Raw genomic sequence first — 18,615 nt, forward strand, 5'->3', positions numbered from 1 at the left:
TTATTCAACAAATTGTGGCAAGTCACTTACTCTCTCCCAGGCTGAGCTAGATTACAGAGATGAACAAGGCCCAGCGTCTCTTTTAGGGAGATCATTACCTAACCCAGAAGTTTGTCAGATATGCAAATTAAAGCAATAACTTTTTCTAGGGGCCATGATACAAGGTGCCCAAAGGAAAAATGGGGTCATTTCTAAAGAGGATTCCAAGAAAGACTTCACAGAAGAGAAAATGCTTGATCTGAACGTCAAGAGCTAAAGAGATTTTCAAAAGGCAGGCAGAGAAGCATGAGTCACCTTGAGTAACTGCATGGAGGCAGTAAGTGGCCAGGGCCACTGAGGAAAAGCAAGCAGAGCAATGTAGCCAGAGTGAAGAGTGAAAGGAAGTACAACAGGATGAGGCTGGAGGGGTGAAAGAGCGTCAGTTGTGGAGAAGCTGTGTGCCCACTGAAGGTGCTCCCTGCCACACACACGCGTTGATGCTCACTCCTCATCCCCATCCTAGAAGGCTGACAATAATTTTATGGGACTCAAAAATCTCCTTTAAAAGGCTGTGGCTTGAAAGGACAGATATTCATTCCAATACCAACATTGAAGACAGTCTTCGGAACTGAGCGTGCAGAGTAGACGCTGCAGGGATGCTGAAGTTACATTTGCATTTCTGTGGATATCCAAGTCTAGTGGGGAAACAGTGATTCTCCACCCCATCCACTGGTGAGGGGGCAATGCCTGGTTTACAGCCACCTGCCAGTCACACTGGTGGCTGTTGTTTATTGCTTCTATATTCTACACAATTTACTTACACTTTTTATATTTACTTCATCCAGGCAAAGAATCTTATGTGTTTCCCCATTTTAGAGATGCAGAAATTGAGTTTAGAGAGGTTCAATGTTGTGCCCAAACTCTCTCAATCAGTAAGTGGCAGAATTGGAACTCAGACACCGGCTTGCCTGTGTCTTTCACCTCCAGATCACAGTATTTCATCCAGCCCAATTTGGGGATTGAACAGCATGACCTTAATGTTGCCACTCACCAAAATTTGCAGCTGGGAAGCTGCCTGATCGACATCTGCCAACTTCTCTGGGTTCTTAAAAAACAGTAGTAGTAATAATAATAGCATCAACAATGATAACAACACATATGAACATACATTGTCAATGAGTCAATAATTATACACAACAAAATATAAGGGGTTTGCTGATGTTTTTTACTAGTAATACTCATTATTTATTGTCTTTTTATTGTGGTCATCATCATTTTAATTTAAAATTGTAACAAGCTGAAGAATTATTAGCAAGGCAAGTAATAAAACCCATTATCGTACTTTTATTTCCTACTTGGGACTATAAATTAAATGTGAGAAAACTAACCTTTACTCCTGAGGAGAGATGATTTAATGTTGAATGACACCAACCCAGGTAAAAAACATCCCCGATGAAATAGGAACTCCAAGTGTGATTCAGCACATGGGGATGTCCAAGCAGGAGAGAATCTCCCCATAAGGCAATTAACTCTGGGTAACATGACCAATGAGTTTCTGAACCTTGGTGAGTGAAGGTGAAAAAGGTCCATAAAGTCTGCAGGGAGCCATCCAAGAGAAACACAGTTTGTAATCAAAACAGAGAGGGAGGAAGAGGACTCATGGCATCTGGTAGAGAAGAATTATTTACCCGGATATTTATTCTACCTTGACACCAAGCATCTGGAGGGATCAAGGCATCTGTCTAAGTGTTTGCTCTGTGTGTGTGTGTGTGTGTGTGTGTGTGCATGCGTGTGCGTGTGCGCATAAGACAGCATACAGAATGGAATAAATCAAACATCTGCAGAAGAGGTGGGACAACTGAGGCAGGAGAGAACAGTTATAAGTGCTCAGTTCCCTCAAATCCCAAACAATTATACTCAAATCCCAGCTCTGACACTGACTATGTGTTCCTCAGAAATTTTCCTAAGCTTCCTAAATTCAGGTTCCTTAGGTGCAAAGTGAGAATAGTAACCAATACTGTTGCCACGAGGCTAGTATAAGTGAATGCATGCTCACTGCATAATAAGTGATTAATAAATCTTGTCCATTATTATAACCATTGTTATTGTTGCTAGTCTATTATGTGAGCACTGCAGAAGGATAATAAAACAAAAAAAAGATGGACTGGATTTTCTCCTTTTTAGCCAGATACTTGCATCTCTAGCAAAAGCAGCTGAGATTAAAAACTATCAGGAAAGAAAAGAGTGGGTCACATTCAAAGAGCAACTTTTGAATTATTTCAAAGCCAATTCTTTACAAAACATAAGGTCCTTGCTACACAAAGGGTGATCTGCAATACCTGGGAGATTGTTAGGAATGCACAATCGCAGCTCCCGCTCCAGAGTCGACTACATCAGAGTCTGCATCTTAACGAGATCCCCACATGATCTGCAAGCACAATCAACTTTGAGGCGCACAGAGCTGGGACACAGTCTGCATTTGTCCACAATCATATCAAATCCTCTAATGAATGGAAAGGAAGGGTCCATTTAGCCAAGCAGCTGATCCATTCAGTCACACCTGATCAATTTACGCCCCACAAGTAAACAGCTGAGCTGACCAGCTCAAATGGAGCAATGCCCAAGGCAATCAGCCCTAAATGGGAAGCAGATGGTGTATGTGAAGGGCCATCCAAAAGTATTTTAACCGGGATATTCCCCACCCCTTGCCCCTAGGAAGTTTACAATCTGTTAGGGGCAACAGAAGAATAGACCTTTAAGTCAAATCGCTAGATGAATAAGAAGAAGGGCTAGGGGTAATTTATTCTAACTTGTAAAATCAGAGTAGCCTCTTAGAGAAGGTACATGCGGACAGTGACAAAGGAGCAGGAAGGGAGTGTAGTAGTCCATTTTCACACTGCTTATAAAGACATATCCAAGACTGGACACTTTACAAAAGAAAGAGGTTTATTGCACTTACAGTTCCACATGGCTAGGGAGGCCTCACAATCACGGCAGGAGGCAAGGAGGAGCAAGTCACATCTTATGTGGATGGGAGCAGGCAAAGAGAGAGCTTGTGCAGAAAAACTCCCATTTTTAAAACCATCAGATCTCATGAGACTTATTCACTACCACAAGAACAGCACAGGAAAGAACTGCCCCCAGGATTCAATTACCGCCCACCAGGTCCCTCCCACAACACCTGGGAATTCAAGATGAGATTTGGGTGGGGACACAGGCAAACCATGTCAGGGAGGAAGATAGATGCAATTGGACAGAAGGGATCCATGAGGAGTAATAGCAGAAAAGTGCAGGGTATGTTCGTACAGAGCCTTGAAAGCTCAGGCAGGTGTTCCAGCAGCAACATCAAGGCAGAGAGAAGAGAAACACCAAGGATATTTGTCCTACAGAGAGAAATGACTTGGACATGTAAACAGGCACAGGTGCTATTTTCTTTAGTCTTTGCAAAAGCAACAGGACAGAATCTTCCTGTGGCTGAGACGAGACAATTCTTTATAATCTGGACTTGATTTGTCCTGTTAGGTGTCAGAGTCCTGCTGTTCCTCACTTTGAGGAAGAAGGAAACCATCCCTCTGATTTGGGGATTTCCAGACTTGTTTAGTTATTTTTCTAATACACAAAATGGGCACTTTTGGCCCTTAAGCCTGTGGAAGAGATGGCTAACTCCACACTAAAATATATTCATCCTTGTGGAAGACAGCATTGTCTCTGGAAAGCAGATTATCATTCCAGCCCTTTATTTCCCAACCTCCTATCCATGACCCCTTGCACTTACATGTAGCCACGAAGCTAATTCTCACTAAAGGATAGAAGCAGAAGCAATGTGTTTGAGCTCAGGCCAAGGCTTAGAAGAATAGGCTTTCTTTCTTTCCCCTATCCACAAGCTTGATGCAAATGATGGCAAGACTCTAGAGGACAATAGAGCCTGGGCTCCAAGTCTTCACAAGAAGTAAAGCCAACCACCAACCAGGAACAAGAGATAAGCTTCTATTGTATTTGAGCCACTATATGTTTTGGGGTCCATATGTTATAGCAGCTAGCATTATCCTCATACAGACTTTATAGGAGTAACTGCTAGGATTAAAGGAAAGAAGGAGAGAAAAGTACATTATAAATTATGATGTCCTAAATAACACCACTGCTTCATTGAACATTTGACAGACATCTATGGAGCAGCTATTATATTCCAAGCTTGTACTTGACACAGAGAAATCAGTGATGAACAGCACAGACATATGCTCTCTCCCAGATGAGTATTGAGCCACCACCCAATAGTGCTGGATGGAGCATAAGAATCATACCATCTATCTTTCAGCAGAGAAAATATTGCATCCTAGCCTCATTTATCTGTCCAATGGGACCAAAGGCAGGCAAAATTAGAGCCACTCCCATGAAACGGCTTTCACCAGGTTTCTATATACTTATTTTTAAATGCATAGCTTGCTTTATTCCGAACAAGATTTAAGACAGCTTACAAGATAGTTTAAATTTAAAACGAAAGAAGAAAGTTATAACAAGGTGGGAATGACATGGTACCATGAATATAGCTAAATATGCAGTCACTAATGACTTACACACTTGCCACAAATTTAGATCTGAGTTTGTTTGGTTTTGGTTTTTAGGTTTTTTTTCTTTTTTTTCTTTTGAGACAGGGTCTCACTTTGTCACCCAGGCTAGAGTGCAGTGGTATATGATCATGGCTCACTGCAGCCTTGCTGGCTCAAGCAATTCTCCCACTTCAGCCCCCTGAGTAGCTGAGACCACAATCACACACTACCATGACTGGCTACTTTTTAAAAATTTTTTGTAAAGACAGGGTCTTGCTATGTTGCCCAGGCTGGTCTCAAACTCCTGGCCTCAAGTGATCCTCCCACCTCAGCCTCCCAATGTGCTGAGATTCCAGGTGTAAGCCACTGTGCCCAGCTTGAGCTTCCTGGAAGCCAAATCAAAATGTTCTTCAGCTGTTATAATATGTGATTATTTACATATCTGTATTCTCCATAGACACGAAGCACCATGAAGGACAAAGACTATGTCTTTTGTTTACTTACTCTAGTATCCACATGACCTCCTGGTCCACAGTAGGTCCCTAATAAGTACATCCATAAGGAAAAGGCAGAGCAGCCTGACGTTCAATCATACCCGGCACTGGGACAAAGAGGCATGTCCCTCCAGATCCTCAGAAGTATAAGCCAACATGCTGTGAAGACCAGCATCATTATCCTAGGCCTACAGTTGACTCATTGGCAAACAACCTGTGGCTGGTCCTCATTTCCTAAACCCCAAGTATTGATGGCATCAGACCAAACACAGTACAGACAAAGCAAATTCTGCAGGGATCTAATATCCTGTGGTTCCAAACCCCAAATCTCTGCCAGTCTGATGTGACCCAGGGGAGGACTGTTGACCACCTGGAAGGAACAGAAGTACCACATAACTTTTTAACAGTCTTCTCCTTCACTGTCTCCCTGGTAGTGTTTTAGATTCCATCAATGAGGCAGCTTTGGCTTCTAGAGGCCAGAGAAGCCATTTATTTTATTATTATGAGAAGCCATTTTCTGACCCTAGAATCTGCATTTTCCATGCAGAAAACTGAAAGCTACCATCTACTCTGTCACTCAGGGCTCCCATAGAAAGAGGTAATTAGTTGGATCAAAGTGCAATTTAAATGTCACTTTTGCTATGAAATTAGAGATACTGTTCCTTTACATTCACTTGATTTTTGTGACTGACCTATTCCCTTTCTTGCTTTGGTCCTTGATTCTAAGAAAGTCAGCAGTGTAGTCCCAGCTAGTTAGAGAGATCAGAAGTGTAGGTGGAAGAGCTTAAAGGGGCAGCAGGGACATCAGATGGCAGGGCTATGGCTGGGATAAGACACTAAAGATGGAGGGAGATTTATAAGCCCCAGCCATGCATGGGGAGAGCATAGGATTCCCAAGTGGGTTTCCAAGAACACCCCAGTGAATAAGCAGGGCTGGTGGTGAGCAGGAACCTGCCAGCTCATTGCACAACTCCAAAGCGCGACTTGCACGGACCACATTGAGGACAATGTGATGGCGCCCTCTGGAGTTGTGTCGTGCATCTGTCCTGCAGGACATAATTTGAGAGGGCTCACTAATAATAGCAGTAAGAACCCACATGTACCGAGTGTTCAGAACATGCCAGCCATGATGCTAAGCACTTTATAAGTATTAGCTCATTTAGTTCTCACAACATTGTAAGTAGGAACTATAGTCATTCCCGTTTTACAAGAGGGGAAACTGAGACTTAGAGATGATAAGTAATTTACCTGAAACTATTCCATTAGTACATGTTGAAGCCAGATTTTTAGCCCAGTCTGGCTTCACAGCTCATGCTCTTAGCCACTTCAATATATGGCCTTCCAGTAAGGTTGATAAAAAGTAGATACAAAATTTACTTTTCCAGACATTGTACACAACAGCTTTCAATTCTGCCCTAGCAATGGAGGGCCCATCCCTTAATTTCCCATGCTGATTCCAGTTCCTTGCCTACGAGTATGTCTCCATATTATGGTGCCAAGGCAGGGAAGAACACTCCTCCAAGACACCACCAGAGAGACATTTACAAAGGCGGAGCTGGCCCTGCAAACTGCTCCCAGCACAGCAGGATGGCTGCAGGTTCTAACAGACAGATCAGCAGCAGTGGCTGGGGCGTTTATTAAGTCCCACTGGTTAAATTCTATTTTCTGATGCAGGCAAACGGCTCCCATTCCCCCATAGTGAGAGCCAGGTGAGCAAGTCAAAGGCAGGGCACAGCAGGGGCTACATTCTGAAGGCAGAAAGTCAGGGGGAGGTGGCTTGTGACAGATTATTTTGAGATAGAGCTGTCAGTGCAGAATAGTCCCTGCCCCACCATGATGGCTCCAGTGTCCAGGAGAAAACTGTCTACAATGTGAAGAGGAAATGGACTTTGCAGAGAGAAGTTGCACCAAGTGACATGTCTACAGCAAGTTGCCCAGGCATTTCCAGGCCCTTTCTACTCTCTCAGAGATAAATCAGCCAGGAAGGATGCAGCTTAATCTGGTTCATCTTTTTGTTGTTATTGTTGGAGACAGAGTTTCGCTGTTGTCGCCCAGGCTGGAGTGCCATGGCGCCATCTCGGCTCACTGCAACCTCTGCCTCTCAGTTTCAAGTGATTCTCCTGCCTCAGCTTCACAAGTAGCTGAGATTACAGGTGTGTGCCACCACGCCCAGCTGATTTTTATATTTTTAGTAGAGATGGGATTTCACCATGTTGGCCAGGCTGGCCTCAAACTCCTGACCTCAGGTGATCCATCCGCCTCGGCCTCCCAAAGTGCTGAGATTACAGATGTGAGCCACTATGCCCAGCCACTTTGTTCTTAAACTGTCATTTCAATCTTCTAAACATTAGATTTAGCTTTTCAATCTGTTTGGGGCCTGGTTTCATTTAGTGTCCTTCCTTTCTTCCCTTCCTACCTCTTTCTCTTCCTCCCTGTTTTCTCTTAATTCTTCTCTCTCTTTCCTCCCTACCTCTTCTTCTTCTTCTTCTTCTTCATCTGTGTCTCTCATGCCCCTCATTCACTGATCCCCCTTTATCTCCAGATAGCTAGCACTCTGCAGACTGAACTGGGTCTAGGATGACCTGCTTATTGCACAAGAGCTCTGTACATGCAAACAAGAGTAGATAAGCAAACGACTGAACACAGTCCAACCAATCTGCGTCACTGCCTTTCTTCAGCCTCAGCTCCTCCAGCAAACATCCCTCTGGGGACCCACCACACCAGTGCTCTTTCAAGTCCTGAAACATGCCCTGTTTCACCCCAAGGACTCCACTCAGGCTGACTCTCTGCCGAGAGCAGGGCTTATTGAGAGGCAGCAGAGACGGGTACTGTGGCTACATTGAGACTTCATCACCATTCTGGAGTCAACTGTTTTTTGGGTTTTTTTTTTTCTTTCCCTAAGTCTCTAATTTCATGTCAGAGGCCAGACAAAAAATGTTACAGAAAGTCAAGACAAGGCTTCCTTTACCTAAGCTGTTGGGTCAGCATAGCATGTGCTTTTTAAATGTCATAGATTTCTGTTTTTCTTTTGCTTACAATTTTTAATCTTTGTCTAAACAACTTTTAGGGGAAATGAAAAACATTTCCTACATTTTATGCCTCTTAAAGGCCTTTATTTTTGTAATCATGCACAGCCAGGCTATTCAAATCCTCTTGGACACTCTAGTCCTATGGCTTTGAAGCATTTTCCCAATCCAAGGGGCAAACAAAGTAAGTGAAATAGTTGAAACAAAACTCAAAGTCTGGGATAATAAATACCTAACAATATTGCATTTTATAGCAGATTTCTGTCTGTTTTCCTGAAAATTTGGAAAATACCTAATTCCAGTCCTCTCTGGACCCTGACAGAGCAATTTTAAGGGTGCACCGTATAATGTGCTTTTTCTTTACCTGAGTTGGGGGAAAACTAAGAGGAGGGTAGCTTGTTAAAGAAGTTAGATGAAAGAGAAAAAGATAAAAGGCATGTAAGTGGGTGGTGATAGTAAAGCTGATGGGAGAAAGAGAGAGGGAGAGAGGTTTCAGAAAGTTCCAGGGCAAGTAGTTACGTTTTTGGTTTTTGTCCTTAATAGCGATTATTTGAAAGTAAGTATTTCATTCTGAAGTCTCAGAATATTAGTCAAAGAAAGCTAGCCATTGACTGGTTGGTATATCTGTCCTCTTCTAGAATTACCATTAAGCCTATGGTTTATTGGCATGTCGAAAGTCTCCATGGTTGCAGTTGAATTCTAAATCATCCTTAGGAAAATGTGACCTTTTATCAGTAGGTGTAAGAATGAGGACTGTAGTGAGTGAACACTTAGGAAGCAGGAGTTCTGCAGTCGGAGGCTCTGATTTTGATATAGATGAGCCAATGACAAACAGAAAAATACGCCAATGCAACTGGTTAAAAACGTGTGCCTATGAAGTGTTTTTCAATGAAGCAGAGCTTAAGAAGGAACCGCACTACTTTTATATTACAATCTGACCACACAAGAAGCGTCTTTATGAAGGTTTTAGTGAGGGACTCAAGGCAAATGTTGACCAATTGCTTCTGCTTTCATTCTTCTCTAGTCTAATTAACCTGCAACCTTTGGTCACTGCTCTAATGGACCTATAAACATTAGTCAGTGGGGCCAGCTTGGACCAGAAGCTTAGGAAATTTATGCCTCCACCTAGAACCTAAGAAGCACTTCCTTGTAGCATTCAATATATACAAGACAATCAAGGGCAATACAAAAACACAAAGGCTAAAATGACCTATTAATAGAAAAATGAAAAGTGAAAGTAAAAGCAATGGAAGAATCAATGGATTAACAGAAAATATCAGCCAAATGATTTACCTCTAAACCAAATATGTACAGCATTAAATGTCTAGAATAGGCAAATTTGTAGAGACAAAAAGTAGATTAGTGGTTGCCTGGGGTTGGGGATGGGAACAAGGATTAACTATGAATAAACATGAGTGATCTTGCTGGGAGAATGAAAATGTTCCAAAACTGATTTATGGTGATGGTTGTGCCACTTGGTACAGTCGCTAAAAATAAATGAATTACAATTCATTTACTTAAAATGGGTGAATTTTAGGTTAGGTAAAACATAATTTAATAAGGCAGCTAAAGAATAATAGAACATTCAGTGTTACGGACTGAATGGCTATGTCCCCCCAAAATTCATGTGTTGAAATCCAAACTTCCAACATGATGGTATAAGATGGGGCCTTTGGGAGATAATTGGGTCACAAGAGTAGAGCCCCCATGAATGAGATTAGTGCTCTTGTAGAAGACTCAAGAGAAGAACACTCTTTCCTCCTTTCAACCATGGAAAGATACAATAAGATGGAAGTCTGTAACCTAGAAGAGGACCCTCACCACAACCTGACCATGCTGACACCCTGATCCTGAACTTCCAGTCTCCAGAACTGTGAGAAAAGAATGTATGACTCATGGAGTCTATGCTAATTTGTTATAGCAGTTGAAGTTCGCTAAAACATAGACTATGGCAAAATATCAACCTGTGTTAAGTATAGAAAATGGATAGATAAGTGTCTGTAATGGTGTCTAATTTTTCTATGTTTTGATTGTTCACAATTTTTTAATTTGAAAAATAAAAAACAACGTTTCCTATCTCAGATATGGCATTATCCTGGGAACACATATTTTCATGATTACAAGGCATACACAATACTTTAAAAAAAAATTAAGAGTTACTGGCACAGTTTTCTGCACTTAATAACTACCCAGTGTTCCTTCTGCGTTGTCAACAACACCTGGCTCAGAACCAGGCTCAGTTAACTTGATTCAATGCCTCCTGTTTGCCGAGATCCAAGGAGAGTTTTTGCAAATATCTTGGCCATTCAAGAGGTTTTTCCTGAGACCTTTCCAAATCTATTAGGAGATATTACTGTAATAATAAAGAATTATGGTGGTTTGAGATAGGAGTGCCACGCCAAGGAATGAACAGACTCATTTGTTCAGTGATTTCATTCTGTACCCCAACCTAGCTGCTCCTGTGATTGATTCTTACTTCAGCAAAGGTACAAATCATTGTATCTAGTGAAACCTCGGGGTCAAATGTCAAAGTAGCAAACCCAACATGTTAATAAATTAGTAAAATATTCTTTTACACACATTTTATTGATTCTCTAAAAGACTAATGGAATCACATAGAACATTTCTGTCATATTATTGCCATCTTTCTGAGGAGGAAACGGAGACACAGAAGATATATGACACAGTAAACGTTGGGCAATATGTGCAATATGCATGTAGCAGAGCTGGGAAAGAATTCCGTTCTCTTGTGTGTTAAAGTCAAGTTACAAAAGAATACATGGAGTGAGACCCTATTTATGTTGCTATTGGATATTGACAGCTCAGGCTTACGATGTCCAAAACCACATTTCTGATCTTCATCACCAGAGCCCAGCCTGCTCTTCCATAGTCTTCCCCATCTCAGTGAATGGTAATTATCCCTTTAGTTTCAAGACAAAAAAAAAGTTTCATCCTTCCCTGACATTTCTTGTTCTCTCATGCACATCCACTAGTCAGCAAATGTCTATCTTATCAACACACACCCAGAAACCTACCACTTCTCAGTAGCTACCTCAACCTCAATAGCTACCACCACTTCCAATAGCTACCACCTTGGACAATTGCAATAAGTCTCCTAGTAGATCTCCCTATGTCAACCTATGCTACCCCCAAATCTACTATTAACTCAGTGGCCAGAGTAAATTACCAGGAAGTCAAAACATCTTACACCTCCATTCAAAACCTTCCAGCGGTTTCTCATAATCCAACTCTTCATTGCATCCTACAAGTCCTCTATTAGGAGGCCTCAATCTTTTCTCTAGCCTCTATCTTCTGCTCCCTCTCCCAGATCTTCTTGTTATTTCAAGCATACTACACATGCTACTGCCTCACCTTTGCAGTTATAAAGGAGTAACTACTCCATCACTTCCTTCATACACTCAAATGTAATCTTCCCAGCGAGGCCTTACCTGAGCACACCTTTCCATCCTCCCTGATGGATTGCAAGAAAAAAGGTTTTGGTTCCTGTACTTGTCTCTCTTGCAATGTGACTCTGAAGCTCCTCTCATCAAGAGAGCAGGACTCTATCATTTCCCTAGTCAATAAGATGCTGGCTTTTGCAAAGACCACATTTTTGGTCTCTATCTTATACAGACATGGTCTTCTGGGAAAGGAGTTAAGAGATAAATTAATTATACAAACATGGAAATTAAAGAACAACCTTATTCAAGCTTTCAGTGGCAAAGTCCAGATCTGAACCCAGGTCTCCTGCCTTTTAATTCACTTCTGTTTCCAGAACACCACCATGGCTTTCAGACAGTTACTTACCAATCCCAACCTTGAGCTTTCACAGAGAACTTAAGCCACATTCTGCCAAAGAAATATTTCTAAGCTTGTCCTCATGATATCCCCAGGAATGAAGCAAGTCAACCAGGCCATAAGCTGTGCAAAGGAAGTCATAGAGCCAAGGGTATAAATAGCCTTTCACAGCTGGCGCATGTGGGATTACAAGCAATAGCATTTCATCACTGAAGACATTGCACTTCATTGCGGAACCACTTCAGTTGTTTCTCCAATGTGTTTATAAATAATCCAGGGCTCTCAGAGTGTCAGCTTTACTAGGTTCCTACTCTCCTATCAAGAGCTTCTTGAACCTCAGTAGTGCCAGTCATGACTGAGTCCTTAGTTAAATCCTGACCTACTTTAAGCAATTCTGACCCCAAAATCTGGGTGGTACTATCAAGTCATTTACTGATTATTTGTAGCTAATATGTGACAAACATTATAATTGGAAGATTATGGGATGACATGGGAACATGGAGCAGGGGACCGAACTTGCTGTGGTCTAAATATAAATTTGGGGAAGCATTCAGCATATAGCCAGTCAATTCATGGGAGTAAGTGATTTTAGCAAGAGGAAATTTGAAAGATAAAAAGAAGAGGGCCAAGAGCAGAACTTCAAGTAATGGAAGCCAGCAAGGGAGAATGCGACGGAGGCAATGAGGCAGAAGAAAATCATTTGAGGGATGTCGCATGCTGTTGTCTGAATGTTTGTGTGCCCCTGAAATTCATGTTGAAATCTCAACCCCCAAGTTGATGGTATTAAGAAGTGGGACCTTTGGGAGGTGATGATATCATAAGATTAGAAGCTCTATGAATGGGATTACTGCCCTTATAAAAGAGACCCCAGAGAGCTGGCTTGCCACTTTCACCAGATGAGGAGACAGGAAGAAGGTATTTGTATGAGGAACAGGTCCTCACCAGACACCAAATCTGCCAGCACCATTGATCGTGGACTTCTCAGGCTCCAGAACTGTGAGCAATAAATGTCTATTGTTTATAAGCTCCCTAGTCTATCGTATTCTGTTGTAGCAGCCCAAACAGGCTAAAACATCATGGTAGCCAACTTGGGATATAAATTTTTAAAGTAGGCAATAGATAGCAAATCCAGGCAGTGCCAGGCTGGAGGTAACAGGTTTATGGCAGTTCAATACTCCTGCCAAGAATAAAGCAAATCAAAAGCAAAATTAGAAAAAAAGTGTTTTTTAAAATATAATTTAAGTCTGTCGGAAACTACTCACTCAGTGAGAGCACAGGAACCAAGATTCTAAGAGGAAGGAAAGCACAGAAATGTTAGCCCAACATTATGTGCCACTTTTTCTTTATTTCATTTGCTGATTTGAACATAGGGTCTCAGAGGATAAGATGCTTAGCAAAAACTCCAGTGGGCTTTGTGAGTCTGGGGAAGGAAAACTGGAACTCAGAGCAAAGAATAAGCTTTCTTGGTTATGCATCCCAGGTTTTCAGTTGTGACCCCCTAAGGACAGAACCCTATGAGTTGGGGAACACCTGAATCGGGACTTCTATCACTAATGCTGATGCCCATCTTTGATTGGCTGTGCTTATCCAATACAATGTTCTGCAGCCGTGGAAATGTCTGATATCTATGCTGTTCAATATAACACAAGCCTTATGTGGCTACTGGGCACTTGAAATGTGGCTAGTGCAACTGAATTTCTAATCTTAATTTTAATTATTCTAAATTTAACTTAAAATATCCACATCAGGGTTGTTTCAGCTGAAAAGAGCAACCTCACCCAAGATCTGGCCTGTTTCCCAGGGTGACCCACATCAATGAATGGTTCACACAAAAGGTCCCAAACCCAGAGCAACTGAAAAGCCATTTCAGACTCAGAGTTCCCCCGTGGGGTTGTAAGGGCTCCACTGGGGCTGCCTCACAGCTCACATGCTCCCTCTGATCTCCTCTTCCTTTCTTTTCTTCCCTCCCCTCCCCTTCCTTCCCTCCTCCCCCCTTCCTCCCCTCCCCTTCCCCTTCCCATCCCTTCCCTTCCTTAGCCATTCATCCCAAAAGCATCCCATAATAAAAATCCCACGTGTAAATCTCCAAGTCAGAGTCTGGGTCCCAGGAAATCCAGCTTCTGACATTTGGCACTTGGAGTAATCCAAGAAAGCAGATATTACCTTGGGAATTTGAAGCTAAATCCATCCAGCCATCAGTTGGGCCCCCTTACTTATGGAGGTGACACATGGTCTCTGGAAGAGTGACATCACAATCATTAAAATTTTCACTAATTGTGAACTAGGATGGGATAATGAAAGGAAAAATGTATACTTAGCTAGGTGATGTATCACATATTTGAGAAATATGGGGGATATAATTGTTATAAGGACAGTGGAATTGAGTGCCTTTGCTAAGTTTTTATGGAGATTCTGGAACAAATTAATGAACAGCTGAGAGTAATTAAACAGTGATTAAAAGGAAAGTGTGAGAGCCAGAGGGCTTCCTTGGTAGTATGTAGGGAGATTGTCCTCTCCTGTGGTAAAGGGGCTGAGAACCAGGCCCCAGGTTGAATTATCAGAACGGCTAAGCTCCAAAGACGGTTAAGCTTCCAGTGAAGCCAAGTCTGCCATGCCAAGGACGGACTCCTGATTGCAAAATAATGGGCCTCTAATGCATGGAATGGATGATACCTGGATAAAAGGGCAATACCCCAAACCTTGAGAAATGACCTACCCCTCCTTATTAAGAGCTGGCACCTCCCCCCAATATTAAAAGGTAATCAAGAGTCCTCCTACCTACAAGGAAACAGAGACACACTTCAGGGTCATATGAATGGTCATGTCATGAGCCGACCCTGAAAAAGTCATGTTTTTCAAGAGGCTATAATATACCGACTGACCATTTTGTGGTCAAGTACCAAATTTTTGAAACTGGAGGGTAGACCCTTCCAGCAGTACTACCTTTAGACCAAGGCAAAAGAGGTCCTCTTCCTTGATCTCACCATTCTTTAGGTGGAGCCACATACCACATATGTAAGCAGCAATAGATTTATTAAAGAATACAGTGGGGGCATCAGTCACAGGGGACCCAGCAGTCCCAGCATCCTCCTAAACTCCCCTATCCAGGCCCCAGAGAAAGGCTATTCCACATCTCCCTCCAATGTCCTTGAAGCAAACGGTGACTGTATCCAACTACTGTGCAGGTTTGGGTGTCCTGGGCAGAGGGCAGAGGACACAGACACTGCTCAGAGTGCAGGTCAGGGATTGGAGGTGGGATAGAAACCAGGAGACCAGGCCGGGCGCAGTGGCTCACTCCTGTATTTTCAGCTCTTTGGGAGGCCAAGGCAGGTGGATCACGAGGTCAGGAGATCAACACCGTCCTGGCTAACATGGTGAAACCCGTCTGTACTAAAAAAAATACAAAAAATTAGCTGGGCATGGTGGCGGGCACCTGTAGTCCCAGCTACTCGGGAGGCTGAGGCAGGAGAATGGCGTGAACGTGGGAGGTGGAGCTTGCAGCGAGCCAAGGTCGCGCCACTGGACTCCAGCCTGGGCGACAGAGCTAGATTCCGTCTCAAAAAAAAAAAAAAAAAAAAAGAAAGAAAAAAGAAACCAGGAGACTGTTGAGGAGTTTGAAACTGCCATCTTGAGAAACCTGAGGAAATGCCAGAATCCATTCAGAACACCCCTGCCTTTGCTGTATGTGGGCTTCATTAATTATGTTCAGAGCAGGTCATCTCTAACATTCCTAACTCTGGCTGGGTGTCAGCTCACAGCACACAGTCCAGTCCCCTTGACAGGCCCATTTCTGCCTCATTTTCTTATCAAGCACTGGCCTCAAGTTCCCCAAAGCAGTGTGGTTGAATTCTCAAGGATTCTGCCAAATGGACTTGAGAAAGAAGAAACCAAAGTCAAGCCCATTGATGACTAACAAATGCACCCTAACTTCCCACTGAAAATGAGTGTGGCCTCTCCCCCACCTGGGGACACAGAGATCCAGAGTGCCCTATCAATTCTTGAGGTAACCTCTAGCCTTGGATTCCTGACTCAGTGTCATCTCTCCCTACTTCCTGGCAGGAATCTTTCTAGAGTGCAAAGCCAACTGTGTTATTCCCCCACTGAAAATCCTCTGGTGGTTTCATATTGTTGAGGGATAATAGATGAATGAATGAACAGGACACTTGGGTCCCTCACCCCATGCCCAGATTGTTCATTCAAGCCTCATATTCTCCCACCCTCTACCACCTGCATCCCTGTCCCTAGTACAGGTCCCCTGCCAGCAAACACCACTTCAGACTTGAGTCTAACTCAATGCTTTCTATTCTCACCTCCCCTCTAGCCTGTGGGCTCCTTGCAGACAGGACCAGGTGTATTCACTTTGTCTCCTCAGCACACAGCAGGTCCTCAACTCATGTCTGAAGGAAGAAGTGAATGAAACTTATGGGTATATAAACTGAATTTGATGAGGCTGGGATACACCAGAATGCCCCCAAAATTGACTGCTATTGTGGAAAATGGGGGAAGATGAGGACTATATCTTATCCCTCTCCATACACCCCCACCTGACATCATGATGCTTGGGGTGAAGGTCCCTTCAACATGTGGTGCCATGATTAAACTGCATGACCTGCACCTCACCCTGCTCAGGATTGTCCTGGGGACAGCGAGAGAGAGGCCTCACTGCGATTCAGGAAGTCTTAGTCTAAACTCAGGCTCTGCTACTCTGACAGTAGGTAGCGAGTCAGACATGAGCAGGGCAGGAGAGGATCCCACCAGGAATGTCAGGGGACCATTTGGTGATGGTCGGGGGTTATAATCTGTCTCTCTAAAATAATAGTTGGGCTCAGCCAGCACCAGGAAAAGGCAATCTCCTAATAAACAGAAACACCTGAAACTGGTGATCAGCCGCTTCCTGATAAGAACTCAGGAGTTGGGCGAGTGGACTCAAGCACATGCATTAAGAGACAAAATGGTGGCATTTAACTGGTATATGACCTTCCTCCAGGAACACTCCACTGGTAAGGGAAAAATGCCTCAAGTGAGCATGTGTACAATTCCAATAAATATACTGTGCATGCAGCCTCTCCTGAGTGCTAGCAGGCCACTATGCACGCAGACAGCACATTCCAAGGTATTGAAGGATTTGGCCAACAGCCCGCCATGCAACAGGGCTCTCTCTTTGTTCCCAGGCAGATTGGCAGGTTAAGAAATAATAGACACACACAAGATAGTGAAAGCTGCGTCCAGGGGGGTCACCACCACAGTGCCAACAATGCACTGGATATACCAGCATTTATTATTAAGTTTAGTGAGGGCAGGGGTAGGTTAGTGAGGGATTTAGGGTCATTTGATTGTGAGGTGAGATGGGCACATGGGGATGAAGTAATTCTTTAACATAACATCTGTATGCAGAAGTACAGTATACAGAGATAAGAATATACAATACAGTGTGTGCATCAGTAATTTCTAGCAGAGCCTTAAAACAGAAACACACTCTTTCCATAACCTATGATTAGCAAGATATTAATCAGCAGTAACAGTTGCAGCAAAAGCTGGTTAAAAACAATCCACAGAAACAGGACGTGAAGCTAGACAACCAGTTAGACCAGAAATTCTCAGAAGGGACTATGCCTTAACCCTAAAGAGGCCTAGAAGAGCCGTGGCAAGATGAGGGCGTTTATAGCCCTATCTTATCCATATGGACAGGCGCCACCCCATGCATCCGTTTACAGGCTCTCCACAAGGGTCGCGTTCCATTCCCAGAGCTATGAACATCTGCTTTTCTGGGATAGGAATCTTGGTGATCTGAAACCTCCCTGACTGCACGTCCATTCATAGGCTCTCCACAGGGGGAAGCACATCACACAGTTGGCTCATTCTGGCAGTCCAACCTGGCATTGTCTTTACACAATCCTGCATGCAATTTTGTATTTACAATAATAAGGAGCATTTCATCTTTTATTCCATAGCAATAGTTTCAAGGGGTCTCCCTACACCAAAGGAAGAATCGGGGAGAGGGGAAACAGGCCCCAGAAGTATGCCAATGTATAAAATCCCAAGTCAAAGGTCAAACAGGGCACTCCATCTCTCAAGCAGCCCGCTTGGCCCTCTTCCAACTGCAGTGCACTTAACCTACTTTCATTCCCACTCTACAGCATTTTAATAAATTTTCACTCTTGCTCTAAAACTTGCCTGAGTCTCTCCTTCTTCCTTATGCCCCTCAGTCAAACTCTTTCTTCTAAGGAGGCAAGAATTGAGGTTACTGCAGATTCTAACGGACTCGCTGTCGGTAACACTGCCTCTTCCCTGTGATTTTAATCTGTGTATTATTTAATCTGTTATTTAATGTCTATGAATTTCTCTTTCCTTATTTATACAATGGAGATAAAAATACCTAGCCTGCATGGCCATTGTGAAGATTAGATGACATCAGGTAGGTAAAGCATTGAACTCAATGTCTGTAACATGGCAGTGCTCAATACACGGAATCTATCAAGCTTGAATGATCAAATGAATCAAAATGAAGAATTCTGTATTAGCTGTGATTCTTCATGAGAAATCAAGAAGCTTTCACCTATGATGTAGTCTCCAAAGCTCACATCAGAAAGAACATAAGCCCTAACACAGTCAGAGATGCTGAGTGAGGACCCTTCAGGGCAACCCTATAGTTAAGTGCTTTGTGAAGTACCTCACCCGCTTTTTCTTTTTATCAAATTGAAAATATTGCAGTATTTGGGCACAATTCCCATCTTTGAATTTATGTAACTCTCGAGATGTGCACTTTATGGC

The sequence above is a fragment of the Nomascus leucogenys genome, chromosome 16 (assembly GCF_006542625.1).
Source record: "Nomascus leucogenys isolate Asia chromosome 16, Asia_NLE_v1, whole genome shotgun sequence".
In the NCBI taxonomy this organism is placed as follows: domain Eukaryota; kingdom Metazoa; phylum Chordata; class Mammalia; order Primates; family Hylobatidae; genus Nomascus; species Nomascus leucogenys.